Source organism: Paroedura picta, chromosome 14 (assembly GCF_049243985.1).
Source record: "Paroedura picta isolate Pp20150507F chromosome 14, Ppicta_v3.0, whole genome shotgun sequence".
In the NCBI taxonomy this organism is placed as follows: Eukaryota; Metazoa; Chordata; class Lepidosauria; order Squamata; family Gekkonidae; genus Paroedura; species Paroedura picta.
Window position 1 is genome coordinate 37358686 of NC_135382.1, and position 15734 is coordinate 37374419.

Genomic DNA, 15734 nt, shown 5'->3' on the forward strand with positions numbered 1-15734 from the left:
CATAGGTGTCTTTTTTAAAAAGTATTTCTTTAAAAAACTTAAAAAAGAGCCCTGCTGGATCAGAACATTGAGGGTCCCTCTGGTCCAGCATCCTGTCTCACTCAGCTGCCAACCAGTTCCTCTGGAGGGCAGAGAAGCCAAGACCTTCATAGGAACATCAGAAGAGCCCTGTTGGCTCAGACCAGTCATCCATCTAGTCCAGCATCCTGTCTCACAAAGTGGCCAGCCAGTTCCTCTGGAGGGCCAGCAACAGGGCAGGGAGGCCAAGACCTTCTTAAGAACCTATGAAGAACCCTGCTGGATCAGCCCAGTGGTCCATCCATTCCAACATCCTGTCTCACAAAGTGGCCAATCTGTTCCTCTAGAGCAGGGGTAGTCAAACTGTGGCCCTCCAGATGTCCATGGACTACAATTCCCAGGAGCCCCTTGCCAGCGTTCGCTGGCGGGGGCTCCTGGGAATTGTAGTCCATGGACATCTGGAGGGCCGCAGTTTGACTGCCCCTGCTCTAGAGGACCAACAACTGGGCATAGCGGCTGAGGCTTTCCCCTGATGCTGCCTCCTGGCACTGAGATTCAGAGGTTAACTGACCATGAAGGCTCCCTTCAGTCATCATGGCTGGTAGCCACAGATTGACCTCTCCTCCATGTCTAACCCCCTTTGAAAGCTGCTTATTCCTGTGGCCATCATGGCATCTTCCAGCCACAAAATCCACATTTTAATCGCTTACTGTGTAAAGAAGTATTTCCTTTTGTTCTGAGTTTTCCTCACCATTGTGAGAAAATTACCAGGTTGGTCAAAGTCTCAAGCTACCAGACCATACTGAGGATGACAAACCCACGCTGAGGCCAGGGGAGCTTCTACTTTGGCACCTCTGCCTAATTTAGGGGGGTTAAAAATGTGGGAGAAGGTAAGCAACAAGCAGTGGTGGTTGGCCATTGCTTGTGTAGCAAACCTGGCAGGTGGTCTCCCATCCAAGCATCAACCAGGGCTGACCCTACTTAGCTTCCAAGATACTACTGGAACAAAATTTGAGTCCAATGGCACCTCTAAGACCATTACTGTCTTATTCAAGGTATGAGTTTTCACAAGCAGAGGAATCTCACACCTTGAATAGAACTCTGTGGGCCTTAAACCTGCCATTGGACTCAAATTCTCTTCCACCGCTTCAGACCAACACGGCTCTCCACCTGAGATAATATTGTGCTCACCTTGGCCTTCCGGGTTAGGGCTCGGCGTGTTCTACAGACAGTCCAAATTGATATTCTGGTATAGCAAAACCTTTTGCGTGTCTGTCACTCCCAAGTCTGCTTCACCTGCCTGACCTGAAATTTATTTCTGGCTATTCCAGCCATGGATAAAGATGACTTTTTAATGAGACTATTAATCATTTGCATTCCCCCAGCGTTCTCAATGCAGAATGGAGACAGGACATGCTTCACAAGTCATTACTGAATGAAATTAGGGGGAGGAGATGCTGTGGCTCAACAGTAAGGCATATGCTAATCAATTCGGAAGGTCCCAGCCCTGGTACCTCTAGTTAAAGGATTTCAGGTAGCAGCCGTTGGGGTCCCCTCCCCTTGCTTGAAACCCAGGAGAAGCAGACGCTAGATGTCATGAATAGCCTTGAGGAAAAAGCACCAGTGGTCTTGCTAAATATCAAGCAGATTTCCATTTCCAGTCAAATCTTCTGTACAAGATATTCCGACGTGCGCCATGTGCAGCTCTATGTCTGGAACGTCGCCAGAAGCAATTGGCCATTAAAGCATGGCTGATAACAATCCAGCTCTGGCTTTGCTTACTTTTTAGTCTGGATACAACTAGCCTTACCTATTTAATGCTCATAGAATCATAGAGTTGGAAGGGGCCATACAGGCCACAGAATCATAGAATCATAGAGTTGGAAGGGGCCATACAGGCCATCTAGTCCAACACCCTGCTCAACGCAGGATCAGCCCTAAGCTGACGAAACCGAATCCAAATGGAGAAAAACCACTGAACATAAAATCAAGACTTTTGGAAGACCCTTAGGCTCATTCTGAGAATCTGCTAAGTCCGCTTATGGAAAAACCAAATATAAAATTTCAGATATTGAATTTCAAGAATTCATCCGTGTAGCTCATAGGAATCCTGCCCAGTTCTGACCTCATAGCCCCATATCATCATCATCTAATCAATCCACGACACAGAAGAACTTTTATGAGTCCAGCTAATTATGAAAAAAAAAGATTAGCCTTCAAAGGCTGGGTGAAGATTGGTGGACAAGTCAAGTCAATGGGTGGCAGCATCTTGATTGTTTTGTGTGCATGGTGGGCCTGGAGGAGGTGGGAAGGGGAGGGGAGGGGCCCCAGGTGGGCATGTCCACAGCTCTGCTTCCCAACTATATTCTGCACGATCACGTCACTTCTAGGGTTTCTCAACCCCTTAAGAACGTTTCAGGGGGTTCTCAATGGTAACAAAGTTGAGAAAGGTTGATAGAGGGTCCATACCTACAGGTATTGAGTCTGCCATGAAAACGCTAGAGGGCATCCCCCCAAGGGTCAGACATGACCCGGTGCTTGCACAGGGAATACCTTTACCTTTACCTACAGGTAGAGCTTGAATAAAACCTTGTTGCTCTTAGAGGTGCCCTGGAGGTGCTGATGGTGTTAGTGGCCACTTCAGCAGATGCAGAAAATGAGCATAGTCTGAAATGCAATTAGCAGGGTGTCAGCTGGAAGGAGGTCTGATAGGCAACAGCAGCTGTGGGAGAAGATTCCTGGCATGGGCTCATCAATCACCGCAGCAAAGTTTGACACCAAGTATGGGCCTTCCATACTGGTTATTAGTGGTCTAATGAGAACTTTGATGGGTCGTCACTCAATCTTGGCTCCTCGAAGATGAATAGTTGGGGGACGCTACAGGAGCTCACCAGAAGAAGTTTAATTCTGTGCGTAAACGGGGGAAAGTTGTTCCGTTGTCTGGATGCCTTTTTTTTTTTCAAAATGTTATTTCGAAGCCGCACTTTCAAAAGCAGATGTGTACAATAGGCGCAGCGGCCTAGGGAACGTGAAGTGTGTGTGTTTTCGTTTGTGACTGTAGCACTGGAAAGAGCTGTTGACGCACGGTCATTCTTGAGCAACAGTGAACAGAAATAAAGTATGAGTTGAACGACATAAATAATACTGTGGAGAAGAGAGAGATAGAGAGAGCCTTCTGCAAGCCTGGTAGAGGATACTAGAGAAAATTTAGCATCCGTTCAAGAAATGTGTCCCTGGATAAAAGGACTAGATTGACCACACCTGGAGTACTGTGTGCAGTTCTGGAGGCCTCACTTCAAGAAGGACATCGATAAAATTGAAAGGGTACAGAGGAGAGCGACGAAGATGATCTGGGGCCAAGGGACCAAGCCCTATGAAGATAGGTTGAGGGACTTGGGAATGTTCAGCCTGGAGAAAAGGAGGTTGAGAGGGGACATGATAGCCCTCTTTAAGTATTTGAAAGGTTGTCACTTGGAGGAGGGCAGGATGCTGTTTCTGCTGGCTGCAGAGGAAAGGACACGCAGTAATGGGTTTAAACTTCAAGTACAACGATATAGGCTAGATATCAGGAAAAAGTTTTTCTCAGTCAGAGTCGTTCAGCAGTGGAATAGGCTGCCTAAGGAGGTGGTGAGTGCCCCCTCACTGGAAGTCTTCAAGCAAAGGTTGGATACACACTTTTCTTGGATGCTTTAGGATGCTTAGGGCTAATCCTGCGTTGAGCAGGGGGTTGGACTAGATGGCCTGTATGGCCCCTTCCAACTCTATGATTCTATGATTCTATGATTGTCCCAGCTGCTGTGACTGATGGAGCAAGCTTTGATTCTTGAAAGCTTACATCCCAAAACTCTTACTGGCCTCTAAGGTGCTCTTGGGCTCAAATCTAACTGTTCCTATGTGTTAGGGAATCACACCTGTAACAATTTCAGAAAGTTGCCATCTTGTTCTGCGGCACAACAAACCAGAAGCACCTTGGACCCCAACAAGATTTTGGGGGTGCAATCTGTTCAGGGTCAAAAATCCCTTGATGAAGGGAGCTCTTGGACTCTTGAGAGTTTATACCCCTAGATGCTTCTCATGCTACCAGACTTGAAACTAGCTCTCAGATTAGACAGAACACAAGACAAAATTACATATAAACATTCAGTTTAGGATTTCCTTCCCTAGTTAAATTTGGAAAGCCAGTGTGCTGTAGTGGCAGCGGTAAGATCCAGCTTGGTGTAACAGTTAAGAGCAGCTGACTCTAATCTTGAGAGCTAGGTTAGATTCTGCGCTCCCCCACATGCAGCCAGCTGGGTGACCTTGGGCTCGCCATGGCACTGCTAAAACTGTTCTGACCGAGCAGGAATCTCAGGGCTCTCTCAGCCTCACCCACCCCACAGGGTGTCTGTTGTGGGGAGAGGAAAGGGAAGGTGATTGTAAGCCGCTTTGAGCCTCTTTTGGGTAGAAAAAAGCGCCATATAAGAACCAATTCTTCTTCTTCTTCTTCTTCTTCTTCTTCTTCTTCTTCTTCTTCTTCTTCTTCTTCTTCTTCTTCTTCTTCTTCTTCTTCTTCTATTCTTTCTCATAGCAAAACAGTTGTGTGAATTGACTGTTATCAGCAGCTCAGCAAACGAACAGGCTGTTCCTTAGGCAATCACCCCACCACTCAACCCGTCTTTCTTGAGCTCTGCCGGACTCCCTTCCAAGCGGTCTGTTTTATTTGGAAAATAGTCCAGAAACCGCCTGCATATGACAAACTGGTAATTACGAGCGCATGTTTCCGAGACTGCCTAATGTGAGATTTGAAGAAGACACCCTGGTAGCAAGTCAAGAGTAAGACGCGTGGTTGGGATTACTCTCCCACCCTTAATGAAAAGGCTTTTCTCATTAAGGCAGCAAATGGATCTCATTACAGTTACACACAGCCACAGAATGTAGCAACCACGCACTGGGGGGAAATGCAATGTACCCATCAATTGAAAGATGCTGGGAGGGGGAGTACGAATGAAATAATTGTGCACAACGCAAACGCAATTCCCAAAACAAGTTAAAAACACAATGGAAAAAGAAGATGCCAACCCTCCCTTCCAACAGCAAAATAGGTCATCCTCAAAAGACTGGTAGTTTTTTGGCATCTCTGTCTATAAGCTGCGTGTGATGGAGAAATAGTGTGCAAACAAGAGGGGAAAGCAGGGCTCATTCTGCACTCATAGGATAATGCACTTCCAATGTGCTTTGGCAGCTGGATTTTCCTGTGTGGAACTGGAAAATCTACTTCTAAAGTGCATTGAAAGTGCATTATCTATTGCATGCAGAATAGGCCCTGGATAACAAGAGATGTGGCTGGGTGCTACTTCTTTGTGACAAACCTGCCAAACCACTCTGGCCATATATTGAGGCCCTGCTTTGGATGTCTCCACCTTCTGAGATTAAGCAGGTGGCAGTAGGGGACAGGGTCTTTTCAGTGTGCCCCCCGGGAGATCCATCAATCTGCTTCCGTTGCCATCTTCCACCAGCTGGTAAAGATGTTTTGGTTTGGTTAGGCTTCCCCTCAGTGATCTCTCCTTCCTAATCAATGTTTTCGTTGTTGATGATGTTGAGTTTTTGTAAGCTGCCCTGAAACTGCGAGGAAGGGGAGGCCTATGAAATATAGAGAGCTAGACAGATGATAGCTGAATGGGTGTATTTGGGAGGGGAGTTGATTGTGACCATTTTAATATGTAATTTTATCATGCATGTTGTAAACTGTTAGTCACCTTGGTGGCTCTTGTAAGAGCTGAACGGCATCCTGCATAAAGATAAATAGATCAACAAGCCTGCCATGTATGTGGAAGAAAAAGAGTTGATTTTTATACCCCACTTTTCATGGAAGGAAGGAAAGAAGGAAGGGAGGGAGGAAGGAAGGAAGGAAGGAAGGAAGGAAGGAAGGAAGGAGGGAGGGAGGGAGGGAGGGAGGGAGGGAGGGAGAGAGAGAGAGAGAGAGAGAGAGAGAGAGAGAGAGAAAGAAAGAAAGAAAGAAAGCAAGAAAGCAAGAAAGCAAGAAAGCAAGAAAGAAAGAAAGAAAGAAGGAAGGAAGGAAGGAAGGAAGGAAGGAAGGAAGGAAGGAAGGAAGGAAGAAAGAAAGGAGGGAGGGAGGGAGGGAGGGAGGGAGGGAGGGAGGGAGGGAGGGAGGAAGGAAGGAAGGAAGGAAGGAAGGAAGGAAGGAAGGAAGGAAGGAAGGAAGGAAGGAAAGAAAGAAAGAAAGAAAGAAAGAAAGAAAGAAAGATCATATACAACAGGCAAGTGCACATTACAGAAAAGGCCAGCAAATCTCGCCAAGCTCTTTCTTTCCCATCACGGCAAAGCCTTTCTCATTCCCCCCGAGGGTCTTTCTCTTATTTAACCAGCCTTTATGGATACAATGTAAATGTTGATTTTATTATTGGCTTATTGGTCTTCAAAGAAGGTGAATGTCAGGAGAGCTTTAACCATAATCGAGGACACAAACAAAAATGCAGGTTGGCATTACCTTTAAAAGGGCTGCAGCAGCTGTGCTCGGGGGGGGGGGGGAATAGAGGGCCACTGACTATCTCCATAAGATAAATTACCCATTACTCACTGTTTATCTCTTTTATGAAATGTCTCTTCCCAACCAGATGAAGAGTCCCATCAGCCAAGGCAGAGTACCCTGCTACACACACACACACATACACACACACACTCTTTTTCTCACCAAACATCTGTTTTAACCCGCCTTTCCCCTCCCCTTGCAACTTTCCTATAAATTCCATGCATGGCTCAGTTCATTCAGAAACTCCATAAAGAAAAACACAATCCCGGAGGGTGAACCAGGGACAGAACTGAAGTCCATATTCATAAATACCCTACTCAGAATTTTCCCACCTGCTGACGGGCAATGAGCCACAGCAAAAATCTCTTTGCTTGTATTGTCTTATATTTACCATATCTTCCCCCGAGAGCACAAGCCCCATCCAATCAACACTGAGTCAGGAAGTGAGATCAGCCAATCAGCACTGAGTCAGGAAGTGAGATCAACCAATCAGCACTGAGACAGGAAGTGAGGGCAGAAGCCCCAGCCAATCAACACTGAGTCAGGAAGTGGGACCGCAAACCTCAGCCAATCAACACTGAGTCAGGAAGTGAGATCAGCCAATCAGCACTGAGTCAGGAAGTGAGAGAAGAAGACCCAGCCAATCAACACTAAGTCAAGAAGTGAGACCAGCCAATCAACACTAAGTCAGGAAGTGAGCTCACAAGCCCCAGCCAATCAAGGAAGTGGGACCACAAACCTCAACCAATCAACACTGAATCAGGAAGTGGGACCACAAACCTCAGCCAATCAACACTGAGTCAGGAAGTGGGACCACAAACCTCAGCCAATCAACACTGAGTCAGGAAGTGAGACCACTAGCCTCAACCAATCATCACTGAGTAAGGAAGTGGGACCACAAACCTCAGCCAATCAACACTGAGTCAGGAAGTGAGACCACTAGCCTCAACCAATCATCACTGTCAGGAAGTGGGACCACAAACCTCAGCCAATCAACACTGAGTCAGGAAGTGGGACCACAAACCTCAGCCAATCAACACTGAGTCAGGAAGTGAGACCACTAGCCTCAACCAATCATCACTGTCAGGAAGTGGGACCACAAACCTCAGCCAATCAACACTGAGTCAGGAAGTGGGACCACAAACCTCAGCCAATCAACACTGAGTCAGGAAGTGAGACCACTAGCCTCAAACAATCATTACTGAGTCAGGAAGTGGGACCACAAACCTCAACCAATCAACACTGAGTCAGGAAGTGGGACCACAAACCTCAGCCAATCAACACTGAGTCAGGAAGTGAGACCACTAGCCTCAACCAATCATCACTGAGTAAGGAAGTGGGACCACAAACCTCAACCAATCAACACTGAATCAGGAAGTGAGACCAGCCAATCAGCACTGAATCAGGAAATGAGGGCAGAAGCCCCAGCCAATCAGGACTGAGTCAGGAAGTGAGATCAGCCAATCACCATATCTTCCCCGCAGGCATTCGACCCGTGCTGAATTTTCAGTGCAAAGTAAAAGAAAAAAACTTATATTTTGACCAGAGATGCACAGGTCTGTTCTCCTTTCCATATTTTAAATTTGTTCAATATTTATTGGGTGCTATGGCCATATATGATCAGGTCAACTCACCCGCCCTCTTTCAAAATGTAAACCGATGTCCCTGGGTTCAAGCCCTAACATCTCCTGTTAAAAGGGTCGGGTGATATATGTGATATGAGCTCTTTCCTGTCACGGATTAAGGGAAATTTAGAAATGTACTCAGGGAAGTCCATGCTCACTGACTAATTAAATGACTCTCTTGAAAACAACTCCTAACTCCCCAGACCGTTTCATTGTCCTCTCTTTTATTAAACGTCAGTTTAAATCTAGTCAAGGAAGAGTAGTTAAACCAACACCAGTGTCTGGATTTGAGCAGCAGGTTGGGCCCCATACAAAATTGTTTTCCTCTAGGATGGCTCCTTAAGTCAAATGACATGGACTCCCAGAATTCACCCAGAATTCCCCCTTGCTAAAGGGGCGGAGCTTATGCGAAACACAGAGCTAGGAGAACTGCAGACATAATGTATCCCATTACGGGCTATCTCATTATAACCCACCCGTATTGACTAGATAAACTCTTGGCCATAGGTTTCTAAAGGAGATGATAAAAGGCAATTCTCCTCATGCACAGTTCAGCTCAAACCACAAGCCTTTGGGATCTGTCCCACTGATTGTTGACAAGTTGCCAGGTGCATGTTGGGGAATTCCAGGAGATTTGGGGGGTGAAGCCTGGGGAAGGGTGAGGAACCTCAGATGGCTAGAGTTGTGATGAGTCCAACCTCCACATTTGCCATTTTCTTCGGGGGAACTGATCTGTGTTGACTGGAGTTCAGTTGTAATTCCAGGAGATCTCAAGGTTGCTAACCCTAAAAACCCTATTGATTGATTGATTGATGCATTTATTGCGTGGTTACTTATATATCTTTATTCTTATTAACCTTCCCTTTTGGTAACATTTAAGGAAAGCTGTTTCAAATGTAACTGCAAGAGTATCTACATAATTGCACACATGAGTTTCTGAGTTTCTCGTTGCACCTGGGGGTTGAAGTTGTGGATCTTGAGGCATCCTCCGAACTCCAGCTTCTGTATTTGTGTGCTGACTGAGGGCCAGTGGCTTCGATCCTATCTCAGCTCTAAAGGTAAAGGTAAAGGTATCCCCTGTGCAAGCACCGAGTCATGTCTGACCCTTGGGGTGATGCCCTCTAGCGTTTTCATGGCAGACTCAATACGGGGTGGTTTGCCAGTGCCTTCCCCAGTCATGACCGTTTACCCCCCAGCAAGCAAGCTGGGTACTCATTTTACCGACCTCGGAAGGATGGAAGGCTGAGTCAACCTTGAGCCAGCTGCTGGGATTGAACTCCCAGCCTCATGGGCAAAGCTTTCAGATGGCTGCCTTGCCACTCTGCGCCACAAGAGGCTCTTTATCTCAGCTCTAACAGCCCAGTTAAGAGCGCATCTGAACTCTAGCAAGACTTTCCTAGCAATTAACACACACAATTGTCACTGCCACTGCTCTCTCTCTCTCTCCTGCAACTCTAATGAAATTCTGTTTGGTTATTTTTGTAGATGTGTGCTTGCGCACAAAAGATTATATCTTGAATGAAACTCTGTTGGCCTTCCAGGTGCTGCTGGGTTCCAACCTTCTGCTGCTGCTTCAGACCAACGTGGCGACACACCTGAACCTACCTAAAGTCAGAGATGTGGGACTGATGGTTCGAGGTCCCATAAGTAAAAATGTTCAGCTGGAAAAGCCAAAGCATCTCCTGGAAGAACCTTGCAGCCCCACAGAGATTCCATCAGACAGGTTGCCAGAGATAATCGGTATGTTTATTGGGGTGCCAGTTTCCAGGTGGGACCTGGAAATCCCCCAGTTAGCTTTAAGCTGATCCTGCACTGAGCAGGGGATTGGGCTAGATGGCCTGTATGGCCTCTTCCAACGCTGCAGATCTATGGCTTTACAGATTATCTCCAGACTAAAGAGCTCAGCTCCCCTGGAGCAAATGGCTGTTTCGGAGGGTGGACTCCATACAACACTGAGGTGCCTTCCTGCCCCCAAATCCCACTCCTGACTCCATCCCCAAAGTCTTCAGGTGTTTCCCAACTCAGAGCTGGCAACCCTAGATTCTCTGCCCTTCAGGCTAGAAAAAAAGGGGGCAAGCCTGTTTGGCTTAATATTATTAGGGAAGCAACCTGACAATGAACCTAAGGCGATCAAACGTTCAGGCTTTCCTGGAATTTGAATATAATTTGTCGACACAGATGTGGCAGGGCCTGGCATTTGGACATTTGACGGGCCGCCTCTTTTTCTTCCATCTTCTCCCCCCCCTTTTCACCTCCCATTGTTATCAGATGCTAAGAAAGGTCAGACCTCACGACATTCTTTCAAATTTGGTTAAACAATAAAAGTCAGCAAAGCAACCGCAACACTCCGCCTCGTTCGCTGCGGTTTTCCGAGAGCTTAATCCAATTCCGGGGAAGAAAAGAGGTTTTTTTGGAGAGCCAGCTTGGATGGCAAACTCATTCAGACAAGACCAGGGGCTAATCGAATTGGCGCGATCTTAATCCGTCGCGTCCCCGCGCTAAAAGCCACCCTCGTCAAAGAAAACCTTGCCCCCTAATCCAATTGGAATATTTTTTAAGACTATATAAACACAAAGTCTCAAAGGGCACCTGGGCTGAGAATAACTGTTGCCTCTAATGTGTGTTTGTGTTCTAAACACTGTCCCCTCCTGGGTACCTTGAGAGTTTGATTTCACAGAAATGAGGCAGCCGCAGTTCCTGGCGGGGCTCTCTAAAGAAGGGTAAAACCAGCCGTTTCAGTTCTGTACAGCCAACCCCCTGAGGACGGAAGCACTGACTCTCAGAACCTCAAAAAACCTGCTAGTGAATTCTCATCTTGCAATAAGAACCAACATCCCACCCCACCCCACCCTCCGCCCATCCAATTTTTTTGTTAGCATCAGGCATGTACACGCTACCTAAGAGCAAAATGAAACAGGAGTGCAGAAAGGACAGATTTTAAATGCAGAAGTTTTATTTTTAAACTGAGCTCTCTCAGCCCCACCTACCTCGCAGGGTGCCTGTTGTGGGGAGAGGAAGGGAAGGCCATTGGAAGCCACTTTCAGACTCCTTCAGGCAGTGAAAAGCTGGGGATAAAAAACAACTCGTCTTCTTGATTCGCCCTAACATGAGATAAAGACCTTGCTAGAGATGAGTTAGGGAAACAGAGGGGGCAAAGTCAAATTAAACATAGGAGCTTGGTGTGGCTTTTAAGAGCAGAGACCTCTAAGCTGGAGAACCAGGTTTGATTCCCCACTCCTCCTCCACCTGCAGCCAGCTCAGCACGTTCACTGGCAAGCTGAAGGTCCAGGGGAAGAAAAAATCCCAATCATTAACATACTTAGCAACCACTAATAACTCACATAGCTTTTGAAAACGGCATCGTCGTTTCTGATTATAAATAATTGTGGCTGAACTTTGCAACAAATTGCACTTTCTTGTGGCATTTTCGAGTTCTGATAAAAACACACACACACACAAGGCGAGGGAGAGAGGGTGTTGCCCAGGTTGTGGTTGCCAGGGGAGAAGAATGCAGCCACCCACCCCATCTTCACTCCCACCGTTGTCTTTAAACCAGCTGTCCCTCTGCATTGGTAAGACCTGTCGTGTGGAATATATTTTATTTTACCTTCCTTTCACAGGGGAGCTGAGTTGGTCTTAACGCTGCCAGATCCACTGGTCTAGTGGGGGGTTGCCTGCTTTCTGGACACACCTTGCCCCCCCCCCCAAATTCTCCCCAAACTGGAAGGACATCATGTTTTAATATTGGTGTTGGTGTCACCCAGAAGTGATGTCGGCACATTGGGTTTGTCATGGGGAGAAACTCTATGGTTCCAAGCAAATTCTACCATAGAGGGTTTCACAAAAGCCACTGTGTTGCCCCACGATGTCTCTGACATCCTGATGTCACTTCCAGTTGACTTTGGTTTGTCACATAATTCCCAGAAAGCTCCCCTCCCCATCCCCTGCCAGCAGTGCCAATGGAGCTCTCAACAGAAGAAGAAGAAGAAGAAGAAGAAGAAGAAGAAGAAGAATTGTCTTTTATAACCTGCTTTCCACTGCCTGGAGACCTTTGTCTACAAGTGGATCACTCATTTCTTGAAAAGACACCATAGAGATCTGTCTACTTGCCACAGGACAGAGTGGCAGGTCCCTCTGAAGCAAAGCCAGGAGCATAACAGGCCGTGAGTTGTGGGAACCACATCCCTCATTAATCACTCTGATAAGCCTTGTGATTTGATGCTGGGCTTGTTTTTGGAACTGCACGTCCTCAACGCCCATTGTAACTTGAAGACAGCAGTGAGTTTGCACTGATGAGTTTGTGCCAGGCGTTCGGCGCCCGATAAAGCTTATCTTCCATGGCAGAGCTCAACAGGAGAGCTTCGGTCAACATAGAGAGGTCTCCCCACTTTTGCGCTGGACTAGCCACTCAACTGGGCCACATGGGACTTTGACAGCCGTGTCTTCTTGCGAACTCGCGGCGAGACAACAAAGACATCTATCAGCCTTTGAAAGGACAACACGATATCACGTGGTCTTTAATCACCGCAGGCGGCTTGGCAGATAAATCCTAAAATATAGACTAGTTTACGAACCTAAGCCCCCAGTCTGTCTTGACCGGCTCTTGGGGTGTGTTTTTGTTGGCCGCATAACCACATTGTTAAGCTGGCTGTTCACACACAGAGTGGGCTGTTGCCTTATCGGCACCTTCCTGCTGGTGAATTCATTATTCTGGCACCTCAAGACACAAAAGGACATTAGCTAGGTTTACTGGGACCCTGCTGGGAGGGTGGGGATCCTCCACTCTGGGCCTCTCCCCCAGCACCGACTAGCCGGTCAGTGGTGGACTGAAGCTACACCGCCGCTAACCTGCCACGTCCTGAAAGATTGATATTCAGAATTGATAGATAATACCTGTCCATCACAGAGGAGCCCATCTCTTGGAGGCATAAAAATTAAAGCTGTAAATTGAAGTAGGAAACCACAATCTGCCCAAACAACGGCCAAGCTGCTCCCCTTGGAACAATCTTTCTCAGTGTTTTTGCCATTGTGAAACCTCCTTCGGGGTTTTAGAATTCCCAGAAGTGGCCTAATTGTGCAGAAAATTCATTAGCACCTCCGAGACCAACGAAAACTTCAGGCGATGCATCTTTTAAGAGCCACAGCTCCCTTCACTGGGTATATTTGACTCTGGAACGCTCACACACCTAATGTCTTGTTGGTCTTTAAGGTGCTCCTCAACTTGAATGTAGCCATTCTACTGCAAACCAGCCCGGCTACCCTTGGAATCTACCTGCTTAGGGTCACACAGGATAATCCAGTTACAAAGTGCATAATTTAGTGAGCGTAAAAGCACCTCTTCTGTAGACCAGGGGTAGTCAAACTGCGGCCCTCCAGATGTCCACGGACTAAAATTCCCATGAGCCCCTGCCCACGTTCGCAGGCAGGGGCTCATGGGAATTGTAGTCCATGGACATCTGGAGGGCCGCAGTTTGACTAACCTGGTGTTGACAGTCTTTGGCTGGGGAAAAAAAAAGAGTACTTTTCGATACCTAATTGCTAACCTAATTTTAAAAGCCTGTCTCCTAATCCTGTATTACAGAATGCAATCAAAGAGCTGTTATAAAATGTCCCAACAGCCTGTCAATTTGTAGAAGATGGAGAAATCGATACTGCAACACGTTCCAGATCTTTTCTCTGTCCTTCCATAACAAACATTATTGTTTTATAACGCTCTCAGCTTATGGAGCATTGGAGGACAGCAGTCTTAGTGGCTCTCAGACACAATGCAAAAACAGAATTTCATAAAACTATGCATAGACGAGGGGTCCACAGGCACCATGGCTCCTGCTGACGCATTTTCCTACTGAGTGTAGAGTCAGGTAGGGCTTTTTCTCAGAAAAGCTCCAGATCGACTATTGGGGATTTGGTTGGTGGTGCAGATTTTGGGGGGGGAATGTACATTGGATGGCTGAAATTCAGCCACAGCAATTATGTGGCAGATGGCTCTCCTTCCTGAGGCAGCCATTTTGTTGCTCACCGTAGACCAATCTTACGACTCACAGGTTTCAATTATTTATTTATTTGTTTGTTTGTTTGTTTATTTATTTATAGCCCACCGCTCTCAAAAATCGGCTTGCGGCGGGACACAGACAAGAAAATCCATACAATAACATTCAATAAAACCCAGTTAAAGCCCAATTACAATACACAAAATTCTTAACGGATGGCAAAAAAAAGCCTGTGGCCTTCCTAAAAACAGGAAGACCTTTACGAGGGCAGCATAGGGGGGAGGGAGCAAGATGTGCGATACCAGATGTTCAGGTACCAATGCCAAAGGGGACCCATATCACCTGTTCTAGCTCTAGCCCCAACCGGAAACCTGGCGGAAGAGCTCCATTTGGCAGGCCTTATGAAAAGCAATGAGCTCTCTGAGGGTCTGCATCTCCTTCGGAAGCCCATTCTACCAGGTCCCTCTCCTGAGGAGGGTTTTCTAGGAAGAAACATCTCAAACCTGTGTTTTCCAAGCCTGGTCCTCTTCAGGCATTTCAGGTCAGGCTGACCTCCTGCCTCAACGGCCCTAATATTTTTCTCGGAAAGACCAGAGTGAAGCTAAAGAAGGGAGCCTGCGGGTCTCCAAGTGTCCTCCAGTCCAGCAAGGAAGACGGCTCGGAATCCAATTGTCTGCAAACCCCAGTTGACGGTGAGTCTGTCTTCCTTCATTTATGGCTTTATGCCTTCTGTTCAATAGCAGGTGATAAGACCAGGTCCCCACATGTGGCAGAGAGACAGAGAGGGAATTGCATTAGCTGCAACTTACAGATGCAGCTTTGTTGCTAATGGAAGGGGGTTTGGCTGAGTATGGGGAAAGAGTTGCTCTGGGGACTTTAGGACCAAACTTGGCCTTGAGTTCTTCCAGAAAAATGGAGCCGCTGAGTAACAGAGCATTCGGGGTAACTGAGCCTTCGGGGAGGGCGGTATATAAATCTAAATAAATAAATAAATAAAATAAATTGGTTACAAGGATGCAGTGATTAGTTGCCTTTGTGGATCAGGCACAGATTCCGGATGTCTCCTTTCCCTAAATCCAGCCCCAAAAGGCCACAATCTCCTGACAACCCAAGTTGCTTTGCCTTCTTAAGGATACCACTTAGTTCCCTCTGTCTCTCCTTCCCTTTCATGTTAGAAATGTCGGTGATTGAAAACATCCACCCTCTCTTTACCCTTGAGGTACATAAACATCTAAAGAACTTTTTTTCTATTTTTTTAATGCAGCGTAATCACATTATAGATGTGCTTACTACTTCCCCCCCAAGGGCACTGCAGGAAACGGCTTTTATTTTTGCTAATTTGAATTTTCAGCTTCTCCCTCCAGCCCTTCGGAGGTAAGTGGCTAAATCCCAAATCTGCTTGCCCTTTGCTCCGTGGACTGGCACCAAATGCCACCTTTGTAAACATTGCTGGCCGAGCCCCGGGGAAGGAAATGCCCTGTCCCGCCACCTCGACTGGTCATCATGGAGTGGATTCTAGATGACCTTGCTTGGCTCTGATGGATCACCATGGCAGAGGTCAGGAGGACCGCT